The 22,307-nt window shown below is 51.7% G+C and overlaps 1 pseudogene; it reads left to right on the top strand.

Moving 5' to 3' along the window:
* The first annotated feature begins 20,808 nt into the window (after window positions 1–20,808).
* On the top strand, window positions 20,809–21,487 carry LOC144769688 (putative G-protein coupled receptor 33; annotated as a pseudogene).
* Window positions 21,488–22,307: the final 820 nt, after the last annotated feature.

Genomic DNA, 22,307 nt, shown 5'->3' with positions numbered 1-22,307 from the left:
GGTTTTCTCCATCTGAAGCGGCTCTGCTGACCTGGTTTCTCTGTCTCTACAGCAGCTCTGCTGGCCTGGTTCTCTGGCTCTAGAGCAGCTCTGCTGACTTGTTTTTTAGGCTCTAGAGCAGCTCTGCTGACCTGGTTCTCTGGATCTACAACAGCTCTGCTGACCTGGTTCTCTGCCTCAAGAGCAGCTCTGCTGACCTGGTTCTTAGGCTCAGGAGCAGCTCTGCTGACCTGGTTCTCTGGATCTAAAGCAGTTCAGCTGACCTTCTCTTTGGCTCTAAAGCAGCACTGCTGACCTGGTTCTCTCCCTCTAAAGCAGCTCTGCTGACCTGATTTCTCTGGCTCTACAGCAGTTCTGCTGACCTGGTTCTCTGGCTCTCGAGCAGCTCTACTGACCTGGTTCTTAGGCTCTAGAGCTGCTCTGCTTACCTGGTTCTCTGGCTCTAAAGCAGCTCTGCTGACCGGGTTCTATGGCTCTAAAGCAGCTCTGCCGACCTGGTTCTCTGGCTCTAGAGCAGCTCTGCCGACCTGGTTCTCTGGCTCTAAAGCAGCTCTGCTGACCTGGTTCTCTCCATCTGAAGCAGCTCTGCTGACCTGGTTTCTCTGGCTCTACAGCAGCTCTGCTGACCTGGTTCTCTGGCTCTAGAGCAGCTCTGCTGACTTGGTTCTTAGGCTCTAGAGCAGCTCTGCTGACCTTGTTCTCTGGCTCTACAACATCTCTGCTGACCTTGTTCTCTTGCTCTAAAGAAGTTCTCCTGACCTGGTTCTCTGGCTATAGAGCATCTCTGCAGACATGGTTCTCTGGCTCTAAAGCAGCTCTGCTGACCTGGATCTCTCCCTCTAAAGCAGCTCTGGTAACCTGGTTTCTCTGGCTCTACAGTAGCTCTGCTGACCTGGTCCTCTGCCTCTAGAGCAGCTCTGCTGGCCTAGTCCTTAGGCTCTAGAGCAGCTCTGCTGACTGGGTTCTCTGGCTCTAAAGCAGCTCTGCTGACCTAGTTCTCTGGCTCTAAAATCGCTCTGCTGACCTGGTGCTCTCCCTCTAAAGCAGCTCTGCTGACCTGGTTTCCCTGGCTCTAGAGCAGCTCGGCTGACCTAGTTCTCTGGCTCTAGAGCAGCTCTGCTGTCCTGGTGCTTAGGCTCTAGAGCAGCTCTGCTGACCTGGTTCTCTGGCTCTAGAGCAGCTCTGATGGCCTGGTTCTCTGGCTCTAAAGCAGCTCTGCTTACCTGGTTCTCTCCACCTAAAGAAGCTCAGCTGACATGGTGTCTCTGGCTCTACTGCAGCTCTGCTGACCTTGTTCCTCGGCTCTAGAGCAGCTCTGCTGACTTGGTTCCTAGGCTCTAGAGCAGCTCTGCTTACCTGGTTCTCTGGATATACAACGGCTCTGCTGACCTGGTTCTCTGGCGCTAAAGCAGCTCTGCTTTCTGCTTACCTGGTTCTCTCCCTCTAAAGCAGCTCTGCTGACCTGGTTTCTCTGGCTCTAGAGGAGGTCGGCTGACCTGGGTCTCTAGCTCTAGAGCAGCTATGCTGACCTGGTTCTCTGGCTCTACAACGGTTCTGCTGACCTTGTTCTCTGGCTCTAAAAAAGCTTTCCTGACCTGGTTCTCCGGCTATAGAGCATCTCTGCCGACCTGGTTCTCTGGCTCTAAAGCAGCTCTGCTGACCTTGTTCTTAGGCTCTAGAGCAGCTCTGCTGACCTGGTTCCCTCGCTCTACAACGGCTCAGGAGACTGCCGCAATTCACAGAGCCGGGCTTCTCTTTTAATACATAATATTGTGCTTTAGGCAAACATTCTGTACATTTTACTACGCCATAGAAATACTTCATTTACAAAGAGAAAGCAGAGTCATGATAACAAGGCCATAGTTCGGTTTGTTCATCCCATAATAACTTACCAGGCGAGGCCCAACATTCTCATCAGATATCGGTAGACCCCTAATAAAAATGGTCACCTCCCCATCATAAAGCAAGTAAGGAAAAAGAGTAAAGACAGGTGTGAGCAAGATTCGACAGGGTGTGTGTGTGATGGGAGGTTTTATGATAGGCCGGGCCTTGATGCTATCTTGTTCGGCCACTGGGAGAGGAACTGACCAAACAGGTGCGGCCTGGGGCAATGGTTCCAACTTGCTCGGGTCAGGGAAAAGTCGATCAAGGTGTACGTGTCCTTTGGGATTCGAATTTGGCTGGATTATAAGCCTATGTACAGGGCAACTTACTAAAATGGCTGCCGTACACAAAATGGAAGCCAAGGGTTTGGGACGTGAATGATGATTTCGAGGTGAAACCAACCTTCGAGTACGACGAAAGTGCTTGTGCATTATATACTTGCCATTCCCGGTCTTTTGATACTAGATTCGTTCTGTTGTGGCGAAGTATAATTCTCGAGTCCAAAGTAATTACACGAGTCCAGACATTTTCAGAACCACACTCTGGCTCTAGAGCAGCTCTGCTGACTTGGTTCTTAGGCTCTAGAGCAGCTCTGCTTACCTGGTTCTCTGGATATACAACGGCTCTGCTGACCTGGTTCTCTGGCTCTAAAGCAGCTCTGCTTTCTGCTTACCTGGTTCTCTCCCTCTAAAGCAGCTCTGCTGACCTGGTTTCTCTGGCTCTGGAGGAGGTAGGCTGACCTGGGTCTCTAGTTCTAGAGAAGCTCTGCTGACCTGGATCTCTGGCTCTACAACGGCTCTGCTGACCTTGTTCTCTTTCTCTAAAAAAGCTTTCCTGACCTGGTTCTCCGGCTATAGAGCATCTCTGCCGACCTTGTTCTCTGGCTCTAAAGCAGCTCTGCTGACCTGGTTCCGTGGCTCTAAAGCAGCTCTGCTGACTTGCTTCTTAGGCTCCATAGAAGCTCTGCTGACCTGGTTTTTCTGGCTCTACAGCACCTCTGCTGACCTGGTTCTCTGCCTCTAGTGCACCTCTGCTGACCTGGTTCTCTGGCTCTAAAGCAGCTCTGCTGGTCTGGTTCTCTCCTTCTAAAGCAGCTCTGCTGACCTGGTTTCTCTGGCTCTACAGCAGCTCTGCTGACCTGGTTCTTAGGCTCTAGAGCAGCTCTGCTGACCCGGATCCCTGGCTCTACAACGGCTCTGCTGACCTGGTTCTCTGGCTCTAAAACAGCTCTACTGACCTGGTTGTATGGCTCTAAAACAGCTCTGCTGACCTGGTTCTCTGGCTCTAGAGCAGCTCTGCTGACTTTGTTCTCTGGCTCTAAAGCAGCTCTGTTGACCTGGTTCTCTGGCTCTAAAGCAGCTCTGCTGACCTGGGTCTCTCCCTCTAAAGCAGCTCTGCTGACTTGTTTTCTCTGGCTCTACAGTAGCTCTGCTGACCTGGTTCTCTACCTCTAGAGCAGCTCTGCTGACCTGGTTCTTAGACTCTAGAGCAGCTCTGCTGACCGGGTTCTCTGGCTCTAAAGCAGCTCTGCTGACCTAGTTCTCTGGCTCTAAAGCTGCTCTGTTGACCTGGTGCTCTCCCTCTAAAGCAGCTCTGCTGACCTGGTTTCTCTGGGTCTACAGCAGCTCTGCTGACCTGGTTCTTTGCCTCTAGAGCAGCTCTGCTGACCTGGTTCCTAGGCCCTAGAGCAGCTCTGTTGACCTGGTTCTCTGGCTCTAAAGCAGGTCTGCTGACCTGGTTTTCTCCATCTGAAGCGGCTCTGCTGACCTGGTTTCTCTGTCTCTACAGCAGCTCTGCTGACCTGGTTCTCTGGCTCTAGAGCAGCTCTGCTGATTTGATTTTTAGGCTCTAGAGCAGCTCTGCTGACCTGGTTCTCTGGATCTACAACAGCTCTGCTGACCTGGTTCTCTGCCTCAAGAGCAGCTCTGCTGACCTGGTTCTTAGGCTCAGGAGCAGCTCTGCTGACCTGGTTCTCTGGATCTAAAGCAGTTCAGCTGACCTTCTCTTTGGCTCTAAAGCAGCACTGCTGACCTGGTTCTCTCCCTCTAAAGCAGCTCTGCTGACCTGGTTTCTCTGGCTCTACAGCAGTTCTGCTGACCTGGTTCTCTGGCTCTCGAGCAGCTCTACTGACCTGGTTCTTAGGCTCTAGAGCTGCTCTGCTTACCTGGTTCTCTGGCTCTAAAGCAGCTCTGCTGACCGGGTTCTATGGCTCTAAAGCAGCTCTGCCGACCTGGTTCTCTGGCTCTAGAGCAGCTCTGCCGACCTGGTTCTCTGGCTCTAAAGCAGCTCTGCTGACCTGGTTCTCTCCATCTGAAGCAGCTCTGCTGACCTGGTTTCTCTGGCTCTACAGCAGCTCTGCTGACCTGGTTCTCTGGCTCTAGAGCAGCTCTGCTGACTTGGTTCTTAGGCTCTAGAGCAGCTCTGCTGACCTTGTTCTCTGGCTCTACAACATCTCTGCTGACCTTGTTCTCTTGCTCTAAAGAAGTTCTCCTGACCTGGTTCTCTGGCTATAGAGCATCTCTGCAGACATGGTTCTCTGGCTCTAAAGCAGCTCTGCTGACCTGGATCTCTCCCTCTAAAGCAGCTCTGGTAACCTGGTTTCTCTGGCTCTACAGTAGCTCTGCTGACCTGGTCCTCTGCCTCTAGAGCAGCCTTTCTGGCCTAGTTCTTAGGCTCTAGAGCAGCTCTGCTGACTGGGTTCTCTGGCTCTAAAGCAGCTCTGCTGACCTAGTTCTCTGGCTCTAAAATCGCTCTGCTGACCTGGTGCTCTCCCTCTAAAGCAGCTCTGCTGACCTGGTTTCCCTGGCTCTAGAGCAGCTCGGCTGACCTAGTTCTCTGGCTCTAGAGCAGCTCTGCTGTCCTGGTGCTTAGGCTCTAGAGCAGCTCTGCTGACCTGGTTCTCTGGCTCTAGAGCAGCTCTGATGGCCTGGTTCTCTGGCTCTAAAGCAGCTCTGCTGACCTGGTTCTCTCCACCTAAAGAAGCTCAGCTGACATGGTGTCTCTGGCTCTACTGCAGCTCTGCTGACCTTGTTCCTCGGCTCTAGAGCAGCTCTGCTGACTTGGTTCCTAGGCTCTAGAGCAGCTCTGCTTACCTGGTTCTCTGGATATACAACGGCTCTGCTGACCTGGTTCTCTGGCGCTAAAGCAGCTCTGCTTTCTGCTTACCTGGTTCTCTCCCTCTAAAGCAGCTCTGCTGACCTGGTTTCTCTGGCTCTAGAGGAGGTCGGCTGACCTGGGTCTCTAGCTCTAGAGCAGCTATGCTGACCTGGTTCTCTGGCTCTACAACGGTTCTGCTGACCTTGTTCTCTGGCTCTAAAAAAGCTTTCCTGACCTGGTTCTCCGGCTATAGAGCATCTCTGCCGACCTGGTTCTCTGGCTCTAAAGCAGCTCTGCTGACCTTGTTCTTAGGCTCTAGAGCAGCTCTGCTGACCTGGTTCCCTCGCTCTACAACGGCTCTGCTGACCTGGTTCTCTGGCTCTAAAGCAGCTCTGCTGACCTGGTTCTCTCCATCTGAAGCAGCTCTGTTGACCTGGTTTCTCTGGCTCTACAGCAGCTCTGCTGACCTGGTTCTCTGGCTCTAGAGCAGCTCTGCTGACTTGGTTCTTAGGCTCTAGAGCAGCTCTGCTGATCTGGTTCTCTGGATCTACAACAGCTCTGCTGACCTGGTTCTCTGGCTCTAAAGCAGCTCTCCTGACCTGGTATCTCTGGCTTTACAGGAGGTCTACTGACCTGGTTCGCTAGCTCTAGAGCAGCTCTGCTGACCTGGTTCTTAGGCTCTTGAGCAGCTCTGCTGACCTGGTTCTCTGGCTCTACAACGATTCTGCAGACCTGGTTTTCTTGCACTAAAGAAGTTCTCCTGACCTGGTTCTCTGGCTATAGAGCATCTCTGCAGACATGGTTCTCTGGCTCTAAAGCAGCTCTGCTGACCTGGATCTCTCCCTCTAAAGCAGCTCTGGTAACCTGGTTTCTCTGGCTCTACAGTAGCTCTGCTGACCTGGTCCTCTGCCTCTAGAGCAGCTCTGCTGGCCTAGTTCTTAGGCTCTAGAGCAGCTCTGCTGACTGGGTTCTCTGGCTCTAAAGCAGCTCTGCTGACCTAGTTCTCTGGCTCTAAAATCGCTCTGCTGACCTGGTGCTCTCCCTCTAAAGCAGCTCTGCTGACCTGGTTTCCCTGGCTCTAGAGCAGCTCGGCTGACCTAGTTCTCTGGCTCTAGAGCAGCTCTGCTGTCCTGGTGCTTAGGCTCTAGAGCAGCTCTGCTGACCTGGTTCTCTGGCTCTAGAGCAGCTCTGATGGCCTGGTTCTCTGGCTCTAAAGCAGCTCTGCTTACCTGGTTCTCTCCACCTAAAGAAGCTCAGCTGACATGGTGTCTCTGGCTCTACTGCAGCTCTGCTGACCTTGTTCCTCGGCTCTAGAGCAGCTCTGCTGACTTGGTTCCTAGGCTCTAGAGCAGCTCTGCTTACCTGGTTCTCTGGATATACAACGGCTCTGCTGACCTGGTTCTCTGGCGCTAAAGCAGCTCTGCTTTCTGCTTACCTGGTTCTCTCCCTCTAAAGCAGCTCTGCTGACCTGGTTTCTCTGGCTCTAGAGGAGGTCGGCTGACCTGGGTCTCTAGCTCTAGAGCAGCTATGCTGACCTGGTTCTCTGGCTCTACAACGGTTCTGCTGACCTTGTTCTCTGGCTCTAAAAAAGCTTTCCTGACCTGGTTCTCCGGCTATAGAGCATCTCTGCCGACCTGGTTCTCTGGCTCTAAAGCAGCTCTGCTGACCTTGTTCTTAGGCTCTAGAGCAGCTCTGCTGACCTGGTTCCCTCGCTCTACAACGGCTCAGTAGACTGCCGCAATTCACAGAGCCGGGCTTCTCTTTTAATACATAATATTGTGCTTTAGGCAAACATTCTGTACATTTTACTACGCCATAGAAATACTTCATTTACAAAGAGAAAGCAGAGTCATGATAACAAGGCCATAGTTCGGTTTGTTCATCCCATAATAAATTACCAGGCGAGGCCCAACATTCTCATCAGATATCGGTAGACCCCTAATAAAAATGGTCACCTCCCCATCATAAAGCAAGTAAGGAAAAAGAGTAAAGACAGGTGTGAGCAAGATTCGACAGGGTGTGTGTGTGATGGGAGGTTTTATGATAGGCCGGGCCTTGATGCTATCTTGTTCGGCCACTGGGAGAGGAACTGACCAAACAGGTGCGGCCTGGGGCAATGGTTCCAACTTGCTCGGGTCAGGGAAAAGTCGATCAAGGTGTACGTGTCCTTTGGGATTCGAATTTGGCTGGATTATAAGCCTATGTACAGGGCAACTTACTAAAATGGCTGCCGTACACAAAATGGAAGCCAAGGGTTTGGGACGTGAATGATGATTTCGAGGTGAAACCAACCTTCGAGTACGACGAAAGTGCTTGTGCATTATATACTTGCCATTCCCGGTCTTTTGATACTAGATTCGTTCTGTTGTGGCGAAGTATAATTCTCGAGTCCAAAGTAATTACACGAGTCCAGACATTTTCAGAACCACACTCTGGCTCTAGAGCAGCTCTGCTGACTTGGTTCTTAGGCTCTAGAGCAGCTCTGCTTACCTGGTTCTCTGGATATACAACGGCTCTGCTGACCTGGTTCTCTGGCTCTAAAGCAGCTCTGCTTTCTGCTTACCTGGTTCTCTCCCTCTAAAGCAGCTCTGCTGACCTGGTTTCTCTGGCTCTGGAGGAGGTAGGCTGACCTGGGTCTCTAGTTCTAGAGAAGCTCTGCGACCTGGATCTCTGGCTCTACAACGGCTCTGCTGACCTTGTTCTCTTTCTCTAAAAAAGCTTTCCTGACCTGGTTCTCCGGCTATAGAGCATCTCTGCCGACCTTGTTCTCTGGCTCTAAAGCAGCTCTGCTGACCTGGTTCCGTGGCTCTAAAGCAGCTCTGCTGACTTGCTTCTTAGGCTCCATAGAAGCTCTGCTGACCTGGTTTTTCTGGCTCTACAGCACCTCTGCTGACCTGGTTCTCTGCCTCTAGTGCACCTCTGCTGACCTGGTTCTCTGGCTCTAAAGCAGCTCTGCTGGTCTGGTTCTCTCCTTCTAAAGCAGCTCTGCTGACCTGGTTTCTCTGGCTCTACAGCAGCTCTGCTGACCTGGTTCTTAGGCTCTAGAGCAGCTCTGCTGACCCGGATCCCTGGCTCTACAACGGCTCTGCTGACCTGGTTCTCTGGCTCTAAAACAGCTCTACTGACCTGGTTGTATGGCTCTAAAACAGCTCTGCTGACCTGGTTCTCTGGCTCTAGAGCAGCTCTGCTGACTTTGTTCTCTGGCTCTAAAGCAGCTCTGTTGACCTGGTTCTCTGGCTCTAAAGCAGCTCTGCTGACCTGGGTCTCTCCCTCTAAAGCAGCTCTGCTGACTTGTTTTCTCTGGCTCTACAGTAGCTCTGCTGACCTGGTTCTCTACCTCTAGAGCAGCTCTGCTGACCTGGTTCTTAGACTCTAGAGCAGCTCTGCTGACCGGGTTCTCTGGCTCTAAAGCAGCTCTGCTGACCTAGTTCTCTGGCTCTAAAGCTGCTCTGTTGACCTGGTGCTCTCCCTCTAAAGCAGCTCTGCTGACCTGGTTTCTCTGGGTCTACAGCAGCTTTGCTGACCTGGTTCTTTGCCTCTAGAGCAGCTCTGCTGACCTGGTTCTTAGGCCCTAGAGCAGCTCTGTTGACCTGGTTCTCTGGCTCTAAAGCAGGTCTGCTGACCTGGTTTTCTCCATCTGAAGCGGCTCTGCTGACCTGGTTTCTCTGTCTCTACAGCAGCTCTGCTGACCTGGTTCTCTGGCTCTAGAGCAGCTCTGCTGACTTGTTTTTTAGGCTCTAGAGCAGCTCTGCTGACCTGGTTCTCTGGATCTACAACAGCTCTGCTGACCTGGTTCTCTGCCTCAAGAGCAGCTCTGCTGACCTGGTTCTTAGGCTCAGGAGCAGCTCTGCTGACCTGGTTCTCTGGATCTAAAGCAGTTCAGCTGACCTTCTCTTTGGCTCTAAAGCAGCACTGCTGACCTGGTTCTCTCCCTCTAAAGCAGCTCTGCTGACCTGGTTTCTCTGGCTCTACAGCAGTTCTGCTGACCTGGTTCTCTGGCTCTCGAGCAGCTCTACTGACCTGGTTCTTAGGCTCTAGAGCTGCTCTGCTTACCTGGTTCTCTGGCTCTAAAGCAGCTCTGCTGACCGGGTTCTATGGCTCTAAAGCAGCTCTGCCGACCTGGTTCTCTGGCTCTAGAGCAGCTCTGCCGACCTGGTTCTCTGGCTCTAAAGCAGCTCTGCTGACCTGGTTCTCTCCATCTGAAGCAGCTCTGCTGACCTGGTTTCTCTGGCTCTACAGCAGCTCTGCTGACCTGGTTCTCTGGCTCTAGAGCAGCTCTGCTGACTTGGTTCTTAGGCTCTAGAGCAGCTCTGCTGACCTTGTTCTCTGGCTCTACAACATCTCTGCTGACCTTGTTCTCTTGCTCTAAAGAAGTTCTCCTGACCTGGTTCTCTGGCTATAGAGCATCTCTGCAGACATGGTTCTCTGGCTCTAAAGCAGCTCTGCTGACCTGGATCTCTCCCTCTAAAGCAGCTCTGGTAACCTGGTTTCTCTGGCTCTACAGTAGCTCTGCTGACCTGGTCCTCTGCCTCTAGAGCAGCCTTTCTGGCCTAGTTCTTAGGCTCTAGAGCAGCTCTGCTGACTGGGTCCTCTGGCTCTAAAGCAGCTCTGCTGACCTAGTTCTCTGGCTCTAAAATCGCTCTGCTGACCTGGTGCTCTCCCTCTAAAGCAGCTCTGCTGACCTGGTTTCCCTGGCTCTAGAGCAGCTCGGCTGACCTAGTTCTCTGGCTCTAGAGCAGCTCTGCTGTCCTGGTGCTTAGGCTCTAGAGCAGCTCTGCTGACCTGGTTCTCTGGCTCTAGAGCAGCTCTGATGGCCTGGTTCTCTGGCTCTAAAGCAGCTCTGCTGACCTGGTTCTCTCCACCTAAAGAAGCTCAGCTGACATGGTGTCTCTGGCTCTACTGCAGCTCTGCTGACCTTGTTCCTCGGCTCTAGAGCAGCTCTGCTGACTTGGTTCCTAGGCTCTAGAGCAGCTCTGCTTACCTGGTTCTCTGGATATACAACGGCTCTGCTGACCTGGTTCTCTGGCGCTAAAGCAGCTCTGCTTTCTGCTTACCTGGTTCTCTCCCTCTAAAGCAGCTCTGCTGACCTGGTTTCTCTGGCTCTAGAGGAGGTCGGCTGACCTGGGTCTCTAGCTCTAGAGCAGCTATGCTGACCTGGTTCTCTGGCTCTACAACGGTTCTGCTGACCTTGTTCTCTGGCTCTAAAAAAGCTTTCCTGACCTGGTTCTCCGGCTATAGAGCATCTCTGCCGACCTGGTTCTCTGGCTCTAAAGCAGCTCTGCTGACCTTGTTCTTAGGCTCTAGAGCAGCTCTGCTGACCTGGTTCCCTCGCTCTACAACGGCTCTGCTGACCTGGTTCTCTGGCTCTAAAGCAGCTCTGCTGACCTGGTTCTCTCCATCTGAAGCAGCTCTGTTGACCTGGTTTCTCTGGCTCTACAGCAGCTCTGCTGACCTGGTTCTCTGGCTCTAGAGCAGCTCTGCTGACTTGGTTCTTAGGCTCTAGAGCAGCTCTGCTGATCTGGTTCTCTGGATCTACAACAGCTCTGCTGACCTGGTTCTCTGGCTCTAAAGCAGCTCTCCTGACCTGGTATCTCTGGCTTTACAGGAGGTCTACTGACCTGGTTTGCTAGCTCTAGAGCAGCTCTGCTGACCTGGTTCTTAGGCTCTTGAGCAGCTCTGCTGACCTGGTTCTCTGGCTCTACAACGATTCTGCAGACCTGGTTTTCTTGCACTAAAGAAGTTCTCCTGACCTGGTTCTCTGGCTATAGAGCATCTCTGCCGACATGGTTCTCTGGCTCTAAAGCAGCTCTGCTGACCTGGTTCTCTCCCACTAAAGCAGCTCTGCTAACCTGGTTTCTCTGGCTCTACAGTAGCTCTGCTGACCTGGTCCTCTGCCTCTAGAGCAGCTCTGCTGACCTGGTTCTTAGGCTCTAGAGCAGCTCTGCTGACCGGGTTCTCTGGCTCTAAAGCAGCTCTGCTGACCTAGCTCTCTGGCTCTAAAGTCACTCTGCTGACCTGGTGCTCTCCCTCTAAAGCAGCTCTGCTGACCTGGTTTCTCTGGCTCTAGAGAAGCTTGGCTAACCTGGTTCTCTGGCTCTAGAGCAGCTCTGCTGTCCTGGTGCTCAGGCTCTAGAGCAGCTCTTCTGACCTGGTTCTCTGGCTCTAGATCAGCTCTGCTGACCTGGTTCTTAGGCACTAGAACAGCTCTGCTGGCCTGGTTCTCTGGCTCTAAAGCAGCTCTGCTGACCTGGTTCTCTCCACCTAAAGCAGCTCAGCTGACCTGGTGTCTCTGGCTCTACTGCAGCTCTGCTGACCTGATTCTCTGGCTCTAGAGCAGCTCTGCTGACTTGGTTCTTAGGCTCTAGAGCAGCTCTGCTTACCTGGTTCTCTGGATCTACAACGGCTCTGCTGACCTGGTTCTCTGGCTCTAAAGCAGCTCTGCTTTCTGCTTACCTGGTTCTCTCCCTCTAAGGCAGCACTGTTGACCTGGTTTCTCTGGCTCTAGAGGAGGTAGGCTGACCTGGGTCTCTAGCTCTAGAGCAGCTCTGCCGACCTGGTTCTCTGGCTCTACAACGGCTCTGCTGACCTTGTTCTCTTTCTCTAAAAAAGCTTTCCTGACCTGGTTCTCCGACTATAGAGCATCTCTGCCGACCTTGTTCTCTGGCTCTAAAGCAGCTCTGCTGACCTGGTTGCGTGGCTCTAAAGCAGCTCTGCTGACTTGCTTCTTAGGCTCCATAGCAGCGCTGCTGACCTGGTTTTTCTGTCTCTACAGCAGCTCTGCTGACCTGGTTCTCTGCCTCTAGTGCACATCTGCTGACCTGGTTCTCTGGCTCTAAAGCAGCTCTGCTGGTCTGGTTCTCTCCTGCTAAAGCAGCTCTGCTGACCTGGTGTCGCTGGCTCTACAGCAGCTCTGCTGACCTTGTTCTTAGGCTCTAGAGCAGCTCTGCTGACCCGGTTCCCTGGCTCTACAACGGCTCTGCTGACCTGGTTCTCTGGCTCTAAAACAGCTCTACTGACCTGGTTGTATGGCTCTAAATCAGCTCTGCTGACCTGGTTCTCTGGCTCTAGAGCAGCTCTGCTGACTTAGTTCTCTGGCTCTAAAGCAGCTCTGTTGACCTGGTTCTCTGGCTCTAAAGCAGCTCTGCTGACCTGGGTCTCTCCCTCTAAAGCAGCTCTGCTGACTTGTTTTCTCTGGCTCTACAGTAGCTCTGCTGACCTGGTTCTCTACCTCTAGAGCAGCTCTGCTGACCTGGTTCTTAGACTCTAGAGCAGCTCTGCTGACCGGGTTCTCTGGCTCTAAAGCAGCTCTGCTGACCTAGTTCTCTGGCTCTGAAGCTGCTCTGCTGACCTGGTGCTCTCCCTCTAAAGCAGCTCTGCTGACCTGGTTTCTCTGGGTCTACAGCAGCTCTGCTGACCTGGTTCTTTGCCTCTAGAGCAGCTCTGCTGACCTGGTTCTTAGGCCCTAGAGCAGCTCTGTTGACCTGGTGCTCTGGCTCTAAAGCAGGTCTGCTGACCTGGTTTTCTCCATCTGAAGCGGCTCTGCTGACCTGGTTTCTCTGGCTCTAGAGCAGCTCTGCTGTCCTGGTGCTTAGGCTCTAGAGCAGCTCTGCTGACCTGGTTCTCTGGCTCTAGAGCAGCTCTGATGGCCTGGTTCTCTGGCTCTAAAGCAGCTCTGCTGACCTGGTTCTCTCCACCTAAAGAAGCTCAGCTGACATGGTGTCTCTGGCTCTACTGCAGCTCTGCTGACCTTGTTCCTCGGCTCTTTAGCAGCTCTGCTGACTTGGTTCCTAGGCTCTAGAGCAGCTCTGCTTACCTGGTTCTCTGGATATACAACGGCTCTGCTGACCTGGTTCTCTGGCGCTAAAGCAGCTCTGCTTTCTGCTTACCTGGTTCTCTCCCTCTAAAGCAGCTCTGCTGACCTGGTTTCTCTGGCTCTAGAGGAGGTCGGCTGACCTGGGTCTCTAGCTCTAGAGCAGCTATGCTGACCTGGTTCTCTGGCTCTACAACGGTTCTGCTGACCTTGTTCTCTGGCTCTAAAAAAGCTTTCCTGACCTGGTTCTCCGGCTATAGAGCATCTCTGCCGACCTGGTTCTCTGGCTCTAAAGCAGCTCTGCTGACCTTGTTCTTAGGCTCTAGAGCAGCTCTGCTGACCTGGTTCCCTCGCTCTACAACGGCTCTGCTGACGTGGTTCTCTGGCTCTAAAGCAGCTCTGCTGACCTGGTTCTCTCCATCTGAAGCAGCTCTGTTGACCTGGTTTCTCTGGCTCTACAGCAGCTCTGCTGACCTGGTTCTCTGGCTCTAGAGCAGCTCTGCTGACTTGGTTCTTAGGCTCTAGAGCAGCTCTGCTGATCTGGTTCTCTGGATCTACAACAGCTCTGCTGACCTGGTTCTCTGGCTCTAAAGCAGCTCTCCTGACCTGGTATCTCTGGCTTTACAGGAGGTCTACTGACCTGGTTTGCTAGCTCTAGAGCAGCTCTGCTGACCTGGTTCTTAGGCTCTTGAGCAGCTCTGCTGACCTGGTTCTCTGGCTCTACAACGATTCTGCAGACCTGGTTTTCTTGCACTAAAGAAGTTCTCCTGACCTGGTTCTCTGGCTATAGAGCATCTCTGCCGACATGGTTCTCTGGCTCTAAAGCAGCTCTGCTGACCTGGTTCTCTCCCACTAAAGCAGCTCTGCTAACCTGGTTTCTCTGGCTCTACAGTAGCTCTGCTGACCTGGTCCTCTGCCTCTAGAGCAGCTCTGCTGACCTGGTTCTTAGGCTCTAGAGCAGCTCTGCTGACCGGGTTCTCTGGCTCTAAAGCAGCTCTGCTGACCTAGCTCTCTGGCTCTAAAGTCACTCTGCTGACCTGGTGCTCTCCCTCTAAAGCAGCTCTGCTGACCTGGTTTCTCTGGCTCTAGAGAAGCTTGGCTAACCTGGTTCTCTGGCTCTAGAGCAGCTCTGCTGTCCTGGTGCTCAGGCTCTAGAGCAGCTCTTCTGACCTGGTTCTCTGGCTCTAGATCAGCTCTGCTGACCTGGTTCTTAGGCACTAGAACAGCTCTGCTGGCCTGGTTCTCTGGCTCTAAAGCAGCTCTGCTGACCTGGTTCTCTCCACCTAAAGCAGCTCAGCTGACCTGGTGTCTCTGGCTCTACTGCAGCTCTGCTGACCTGATTCTCTGGCTCTAGAGCAGCTCTGCTGACTTGGTTCTTAGGCTCTAGAGCAGCTCTGCTTACCTGGTTCTCTGGATCTACAACGGCTCTGCTGACCTGGTTCTCTGGCTCTAAAGCAGCTCTGCTTTCTGCTTACCTGGTTCTCTCCCTCTAAGGCAGCACTGTTGACCTGGTTTCTCTGGCTCTAGAGGAGGTAGGCTGACCTGGGTCTCTAGCTCTAGAGCAGCTCTGCCGACCTGGTTCTCTGGCTCTACAACGGCTCTGCTGACCTTGTTCTCTTTCTCTAAAAAAGCTTTCCTGACCTGGTTCTCCGACTATAGAGCATCTCTGCCGACCTTGTTCTCTGGCTCTAAAGCAGGTCTGCTGACCTGGTTGCGTGGCTCTAAAGCAGCTCTGCTGACTTGCTTCTTAGGCTCCATAGCAGCGCTGCTGACCTGGTTTTTCTGTCTCTACAGCAGCTCTGCTGACCTGGTTCTCTGCCTCTAGTGCACATCTGCTGACCTGGTTCTCTGGCTCTAAAGCAGCTCTGCTGGTCTGGTTCTCTCCTGCTAAAGCAGCTCTGCTGACCTGGTGTCGCTGGCTCTACAGCAGCTCTGCTGACCTTGTTCTTAGGCTCTAGAGCAGCTCTGCTGACCCGGTTCCCTGGCTCTACAACGGCTCTGCTGACCTGGTTCTCTTGCTCTAAAACAGCTCTACTGACCTGGTTGTATGGCTCTAAATCAGCTCTGCTGACCTGGTTCTCTGGCTCTAGAGCAGCTCTGCTGACTTAGTTCTCTGGCTCTAAAGCAGCTCTGTTGACCTGATTCTCTGGCTCTAAAGCAGCTCTGCTGACCTGGGTCTCTCCCTCTAAAGCAGCTCTGCTGACTTGTTTTCTCTGGCTCTACAGTAGCTCTGCTGACCTGGTTCTCTACCTCTAGAGCAGCTCTGCTGACCTGGTTCTTAGACTCTAGAGCAGCTCTGCTGACCGGGTTCTCTGGCTCTAAAGCAGCTCTGCTGACCTAGTTCTCTGGCTCTGAAGCTGCTCTGCTGACCTGGTGCTCTCCCTCTAAAGCAGCTCTGCTGACCTGGTTTCTCTGGGTCTACAGCAGCTCTGCTGACCTGGTTCTTTGCCTCTAGAGCAGCTCTGCTGACCTGGTTCTTAGGCCCTAGAGCAGCTCTGTTGACCTGGTGCTCTGGCTCTAAAGCAGGTCTGCTGACCTGGTTTTCTCCATCTGAAGCGGCTCTGCTGACCTGGTTTCTCTGTCTCTACAGCAGCTCTGCTGACCTGGTTCTCTGGCTCTAGAGCAGCTCTGCTGACTTGGTTTTTAGGCTCTAGAGCAGCTCTGCTGACCTGGTTCTCTGGATCTACAACAGCTCTGCTGACCTGGTTCTCTGCCTCAAGAGCAGCTCTGCTGACCTGGTTCTTAGGCTCAGGAGCAGCTCTGCTGACCTGGTTTTCTGGCTCTAAAGCAGCTCAGCTGACCTTCTCTTTGGCTCTAAAGCAGCTCTGCTGACCTGGTTCTCTCCCTCTAAAACAGCTCTGCTGACCTGGTTTCTCTGGCTCTACAGCAGTTCTGCTGACCTGGTTCTCTGGCTCTTGAGCAGCTATGCTGACCTGGTTCTTAGGCTCTAAAGCAGCTCTGCCAACCTGGTTCTCTGGCTCTAAAACAGCTCTGCTGACCTGGGTCACTCCCTCTAAAGCAGCTCTGCTGACGTGATTTCTCTGGGTCTACAGCAGCTCTGCTGACCTGGTTCTTTTCCTCTAAAGCAGCTCTGCTGACCTAGTTCTCTGGCTCTAAAGCCGCTCTGCTGACCTGGTGCTCTCCCTCTAAAGCAGGTCTGCTGACCTGGTTTCTCTGGGTCTACACCAGCTCTGCTGACCTTGTTCTTTGCCTCTAGAGCAGCTCTGCTGACCTGGTTCTTAGGCTCTAGAGCGGCTCTGCTTACCTGGTTCTCTGGCTCTAAAGCAGCTCTGCTGACGGGGTTCTATGGCTCTAAAGCAGCTCGGCTGACCTGGTTCTCTGGCTCTAGAGCAGCTCTGCTGACCTGGTTCTCTGGCTCTAAAGCAGCTCTGCCAACCTGGTTCTCTGGCTCTAAAACAGCTCTGCTGACCTGAGTCTCTCCCTCTAAAGCAGCTCTGCTGACGTGATTTCTCTGGGTCTACAGCAGCTCTGCTGACCTGGTTCTTTTCCTCTAGAGCAGTTTTCTGACCTGGTTCTTAGGCTCTAGAGCAGCTCTGCTGACCTGGTTCTCTGGCTCTAAAGCAGCTCTGCTGACCTGGTTCTCTCCATCTGAAGCAGCTCTGCTGACCTGGTTTCTCTGGCTCTACAGCAGCTCTGCTGACCTGGTTCTCTGGCTCTAGAGCAGCTCTGCTGACTTGGTTCTTAGGCTCTAGAGCAGCTCTTCTTACCTGGTTCTCTGGATCTATAACAGCTCAGCGGACCTGGTTCTCTGGCTCTAAAGCAGCTCTGCTTACCTTGTTCTCTCCCTCTAAAGCATCTCTGCTGACCTGGTTTCTCTGGTTCTACAGTAGCTCTGCTGACCTGGTTCTCTGCCTCTAGAGCAGTTCTGCTGACCTGGTTCTTAGGCTCTAGAGCAGCTCTGCTGACCGGGTTCTCTGGCTCTAAAGCAGCTCTGCTGACCTAGTTCTCTGGCTCTAAAGCCGCTCTGCTGACCTGGTGCTCTCCTTCTAAAGCAGGTCTGCTGACCTGGTTTCTCTGGGTCTACACCAGCTTGCTGACCTTGTTCTTTGCCTCTAGAGCAGCTCTGCTGACCTGGTTCTTAGGCTCTAGAGCAGCTCTGCTGACCTGGTTCTCTGGCTCTAAAGCAGCTCTGCTGACCTGGTTCTCTCCATCTGAAGCAGCTCTGCTGACCTGGTTTCTCTGGCTCCACAGCAGCTCTGCTGACCTGGTTCTCTGGCTCTAGAGCAGCCCTGCTGACTTGGTTCTTAGGCTCTTGAGCAGCTCTGCTGACCTTGTTCTCTTGCTCTAAAGAAGTTCTCCTGCTCTGGTTCTCTGGCTATAGAGCATCTCTGCCGACATGGTTCTCTGGCTCTAAAGCAGCTCTGCTGACCTGGTTCTCTCCCTCTAAAGCAGCTCTGCTAACCTGGTTTCTCTGGCTCTACAGTAGCTCTGCTGACCTGGTCCTCTGCTTCTAGAGCAGCTCTGCTGACCTGGTTTTTAGGCTCTAGAGCAGCTCTGCAGACCGGGTTCTCTGGCTCTAAAGCAGCTCTGCTGACCTAGTTCTCTGGCTCTAAAGCCGCTCTGCTGACCTGGTGCTCTCCTTCTAAAGCAGGTCTGCTGACCTGGTTTCTCTGGGTCTACACCAGCTTGCTGACCTTGTTCTTTGCCTCTAGAGCAGCTCTGCTGACCTGGTTCTTAGGCTCTAGAGCAGCTCTGCTGACCTGGTTCTCTGGCTCTAAAGCAGCTCTGCTGACCTGGTTCTCTCCATCTGAAGCAGCTCTGCTGACCTGGTTTCTCTGGCTCCACAGCAGCTCTGCTGACCTGGTTCTCTGGCTCTAGAGCAGCCCTGCTGACTTGGTTCTTAGGCTCTTGAGCAGCTCTGCTGACCTTGTTCTCTTGCTCTAAAGAAGTTCTCCTGCTCTGGTTCTCTGGCTATAGAGCATCTCTGCCGACATGGTTCTCTGGCTCTAAAGCAGCTCTGCTGACCTGGTTCTCTCCCTCTAAAGCAGCTCTGCTAACCTGGTTTCTCTGGCTCTACAGTAGCTCTGCTGACCTGGTCCTCTGCTTCTAGAGCAGCTCTGCTGACCTGGTTTTTAGGCTCTAGAGCAGCTCTGCAGACCGGGTTCTCTGGCTCTAAAGCAGCTCTGCTGACCTAGTTCTCTGGCTCTAAAGTCGCTCTGCTGACCTGGTGCTCTCCCTCTAAAGCAGCTCTGCTGACCTGGTTTCTCTGGCTCTAGAGCAGCTCGGCTGACCTGGTTCTCTGGCTCTAGAGCAGCTCTGCTGTCCTGGTGCTTAGGCTCTAGAGCAGCTCTGCTGACCAGGTTCTCTGGCTCTAAAGCAGCTCTGCCGACCTGGTTCTCTGGCTCTAAAACAGCTCTGCTGACCTGGGTCTCTCCCTCTAAAGCAGTTCTGCTGACGTGGTTTCTCTGGGTCTACAGCAGCTCTGCTGACCTGGTTCTTTGCCTCTAGAGCAGTTTGCTGACCTGGTTCTTAGGCTCTAGAGCAGCTCTGCTGACCTTGTTCTCTGGCTCTAAAGCAGCTCTGCTGACCTGGTTCTCTCCATCTGAAGCAGCTCTGCTGACCTGGTTTCTCTGGCTCTACAGCAGCTCTGCTGACCTGGTTCTCTGGCTCTAGAGCAGCTCTGCTGACTTGGTTCTTAGGCTCTAGAGCAGCTCTGCTGACCTGGTTCTCTGGATCTACAACAGCTCAGCTGACCTGGTTCTCTGGCTCTAAAGCAGCTCTGCTTACCGTGTTCTCTCCCTCTAAAGCATCTCTGCTGACCTGGATTCTCTGTTTCTATAGTAGCTCTGCTGACCTGGTTCTCTGCCTCTAGAGCAGTTCTGCTGACCTGGTTCTTAGGCTCTAGAGCAGCTCTGCTGACCGGGTTCTCTGGCTCTAAAGCAGCTCTGCTGACCTAGTTCTCTGGCTCTAAAGCCGCTCTGCTGACCTGGTGCTCTCCTTCTAAAGCAGGTCTGCTGACCTGGTTTCTCTGGGTCTACAGCAGCTCTGCTGACCTTGTTCTTTGCCTCTAGAGCAGCTCTGCTGACCTGGTTCTTAGACTCTAGAGCAGCTCTGCTGACCTGGTTCTCTGGCTCTAAATCAGCTCTGCTGACCTGGTTCTCTCCATCTGAAGCAGCTCTGCTGACCTGGTTTCTCTGGCTCCACAGCAGCTCTGCTGACCTGGTTCTCTGGCTCTAGAGCAGCCCTGCTGACTTGGTTCCTAGGCTCTTGAGCAGCTCTGCTGACCTTGTTCTCTTGCTCTAAAGAAGTTCTCCTGATCTGGTTCTCTGGCTATAGAGCATCTCTGCCGACATGGTTCTCTGGCTCTAAAGCAGCTCTGCTGACCTGGTTCTCTCCCTCTGAAGCAGCTCTGCTAACCCGGTTTCTCTGGCTCTACAGTAGCTCTGCTGACCTGGTCCTCTGCCTCTAGAGCAGCTCTGCTGACCTGGTTCTTAGGCTCTAGAGCTGCTCTGCTGACCGGGTTCTCTGGCTCTAAAGCAGCTCTGCTGACCGAGTTCTCTGGCTCTAAAGTCGCTCTGCTGACCTGGTGCTCTCCCTCTAAAGCAGCTCTGCTGACCTGGTTTCTCTGGCTCTAGAGCAGCTCGGCTGACCTGGTTCTCTGGCTCTAGAGCAGCTCTGCTGTCCTGGTGCTTAGGCTCTAGAGCAGCTCTGCTGACCTGGTTCTCTGGCTCTAAAGCAGCTCTTCTGGCCTGGTTCTCTGGCTCTAAATCGGCTCTGCTGACCTGGTTCTATGGCTTTAAAGCAGCCCTGCTGACCTGGTCTCTGGCTCTAGAGCAGCTCCGCTGACCTTGTTCTCTGGCTCTACAGCAGCTCTGCTGACCTGGTTCCCTGCCTCTAGAGCATATTGCTGACCTGGTTCTTAGGCTTTAGAGCAGCTCTGCAGACCTGGTTCTATGGCTCTAAAGCATCTCTGCTGACCTGGCTCTCTGGCTTTGAAGCAGCTCTGCTGACCTGCTTCTCTGGCTCTAGAGCAGCTCTGCTGACCTGGTTCTTTGGCTCTACAACAGCTCTGCTGACCTGGTTGCGACCGATATAGGGTCGATTCTGAAGTAAAGTAAGCAGGAGTAACTTTCCGACATTTTGGAATTGGCAGAGGATTGTAGGAGAACTGCCGGGAAACCATGATGACAATCACACGGAGAAAGGAAGCAGAGCGCATGCATATGTTTTGTCCTGTGTGCGTAGAGAGGGAGCAGAGTGCGTGAATAAGTTTGTCCTGCGTGCGTAGAGAGGGAGCAGATTGCGTGCATTTGTTTTCTCCTGCATGCGGAAAGAGGGAACAACCGAGCAGAGCCATATGCGTGCGCATCTTACTTACCCGTATGCGCACATCTGCTGTGTCTTCAGCAAAGCTGTTAGACAGACTCACACATGCACATGTCCTGTCTTGAAAGTGTGCACATATCCTGTTCCCCTTCGCTCACCAAACCGACAACAATAGGTCTTTTTTTAAAAATTGCGTTAGAGGGTGTTTTGTATTCCGAGTTGGTGGTCACTAGAAACTGATGTATTTTTTTGAATTATAGTTAGATAGAACAATTCGCAAGAACTTGTATGAAGATGTTAAAAAAACACACACTTCTGCAGCCAAATTCTAGAGATATGGATTTTTCCTAAAGGTTTCACTGAGTTACAAGTAGGTCCCAATAGGAATGGTCTCATTGCTGCGGCTGAGCTGAACATGTTTTCAGGAAGAAATGAGTCAAGTTTAACTATTGTGAAGAAATGTACTTTGTTCCATTTCTTAAGATTTTCCCTTCTGTCTAATTCTTCTGATTTGTCTGTTCTCTCAAAGGGCATCATGGCTCATCAAAACAGGTCCTACTATTCGATGAATTTGTCTTATGAGGAGAAAGACAAGAATACAGTGAACTTGGTATAATCTATGGTTTTTTTCTTCACTGCCTTGATTGGTATTTTTGGAAACTCTCTCTTCCTATGGACATTGGGATTCAGGATGAATTGGATGGTTGGTTTTGTCTAGTTGGACTTACTCGATGATCATGCCAATCCTTGGAGGGTTTGTTTTGTTTGATTTCCACTGGCCTTTTGGCACAGTGATGTGCAAAGTGGTGACCACGCTGATGTCTCTCTGTATGTACGCTTCAGTGTTCATCTTGACCATCATTAGCCTGGACCGGTACTTCCTGGTTGTCCACCCCGTCTGGGCCAGGCATTACAGAACTCCCCGATGGGCTACAATCATCTGCTTTTCCATCTGGGGCGCAGCTTTTATGTTTAATGTACCATACCTGGCCTTTCGAGAACTCAGATGAAAAGAATAAAACCATCTCTACTAACAATTACTTATTTTATGATGACTGGAAAACCCCAGAAGTACAAGCCAGAAGAGATGAAATCCATCTGTTCCTGTTCTTAATCAGGTTTCTAGTTGCATTTTTTTTGCCATTCATGGTCATCACTTCCTGCTACATCATCATAGCCTTGAAGGTGAATGTGAGAAGCCTTTCAAAGTCAAGTAAATTCATTAAAGTCATTATGGCCTCTGTTGTGTCATTCTTCGCGTGTTGGACATCTTACCACCTGTTCCATTGTTTAATTCTCTTTTTTTTTTTTTTTTTTTTTATTGAGATGGATCAGAAAATGAATTTACAAATACAACTTTACATGATACAGATATCAGCTGGACCTGCTGACATATCAAAATTTTTTTAGACAGAAAAAAACAAAAAAGAGAAAAAAAGATTAAAACAATATTCACAGATATATACGGGGTGATTATTTCATAGCCACTTTACAGAGCACATTCCAGAAGCCTTAAACGTATATTGCCATCATTGCATAATCTTACCTTAAAAATCATTCTAAGTAGTATAGTAACACTCATCAATCATCTTCTCTTCCTCCAGTTGCTTAGCGGAGCCCATATCTTTTTACCGAATTCTTTTCTCTTCTTGCCCTTAAATTTATATAAACATTCTTCAATATTATGGATCCCTAGCAACCTTGTAAGCCACATCTGAAATGTGGGAGCGATCGGATCTTTCCAGGCCACCGCAATTAGAATTCTAAAAACAGCAACACAAAGAAAAATAAAGGCTTCGGCTTCCTGCTCAACCTTAAGATTTTCATCCCTTCCGATCAGAACAGATGTTGGGGATAGAGAAATTTGACGCTCTAACAACCCTGATAAAAACTTCTCCATTTCTTTCAAAACAGGGTTGAGATTTTGGCATGAGTAGAACATATGAGTTAGATCTGCAGGACCTTGATTACACCTTGGACAACTATCTGTATCCCTTTTACCTCATTGAAACAACTTAGCCGGGGTGTAATAGAGATTGAAGATCATCTTATAGTGTTGTGCCTTCAGATTAGTCGTTCTTAATATTTTCCTGTTTAATGCCAAAGCATAATCCACATCAATGTCGGGATCTCCTAATCTTATAGCCCAGGCAGTTTCTACTTGTCCAATATCCTCTTCCAATCCCTGTAACAGATAATTATAGCCTATTTTAATCTTTTTGCCCCCACT

This window comes from Lissotriton helveticus, chromosome 7 (genome assembly GCF_964261635.1).
Source record: "Lissotriton helveticus chromosome 7, aLisHel1.1, whole genome shotgun sequence".
Classification (NCBI taxonomy): domain Eukaryota; kingdom Metazoa; phylum Chordata; class Amphibia; order Caudata; family Salamandridae; genus Lissotriton; species Lissotriton helveticus.
This window is presented reverse-complemented; position numbering and strand designations above follow the sequence as displayed.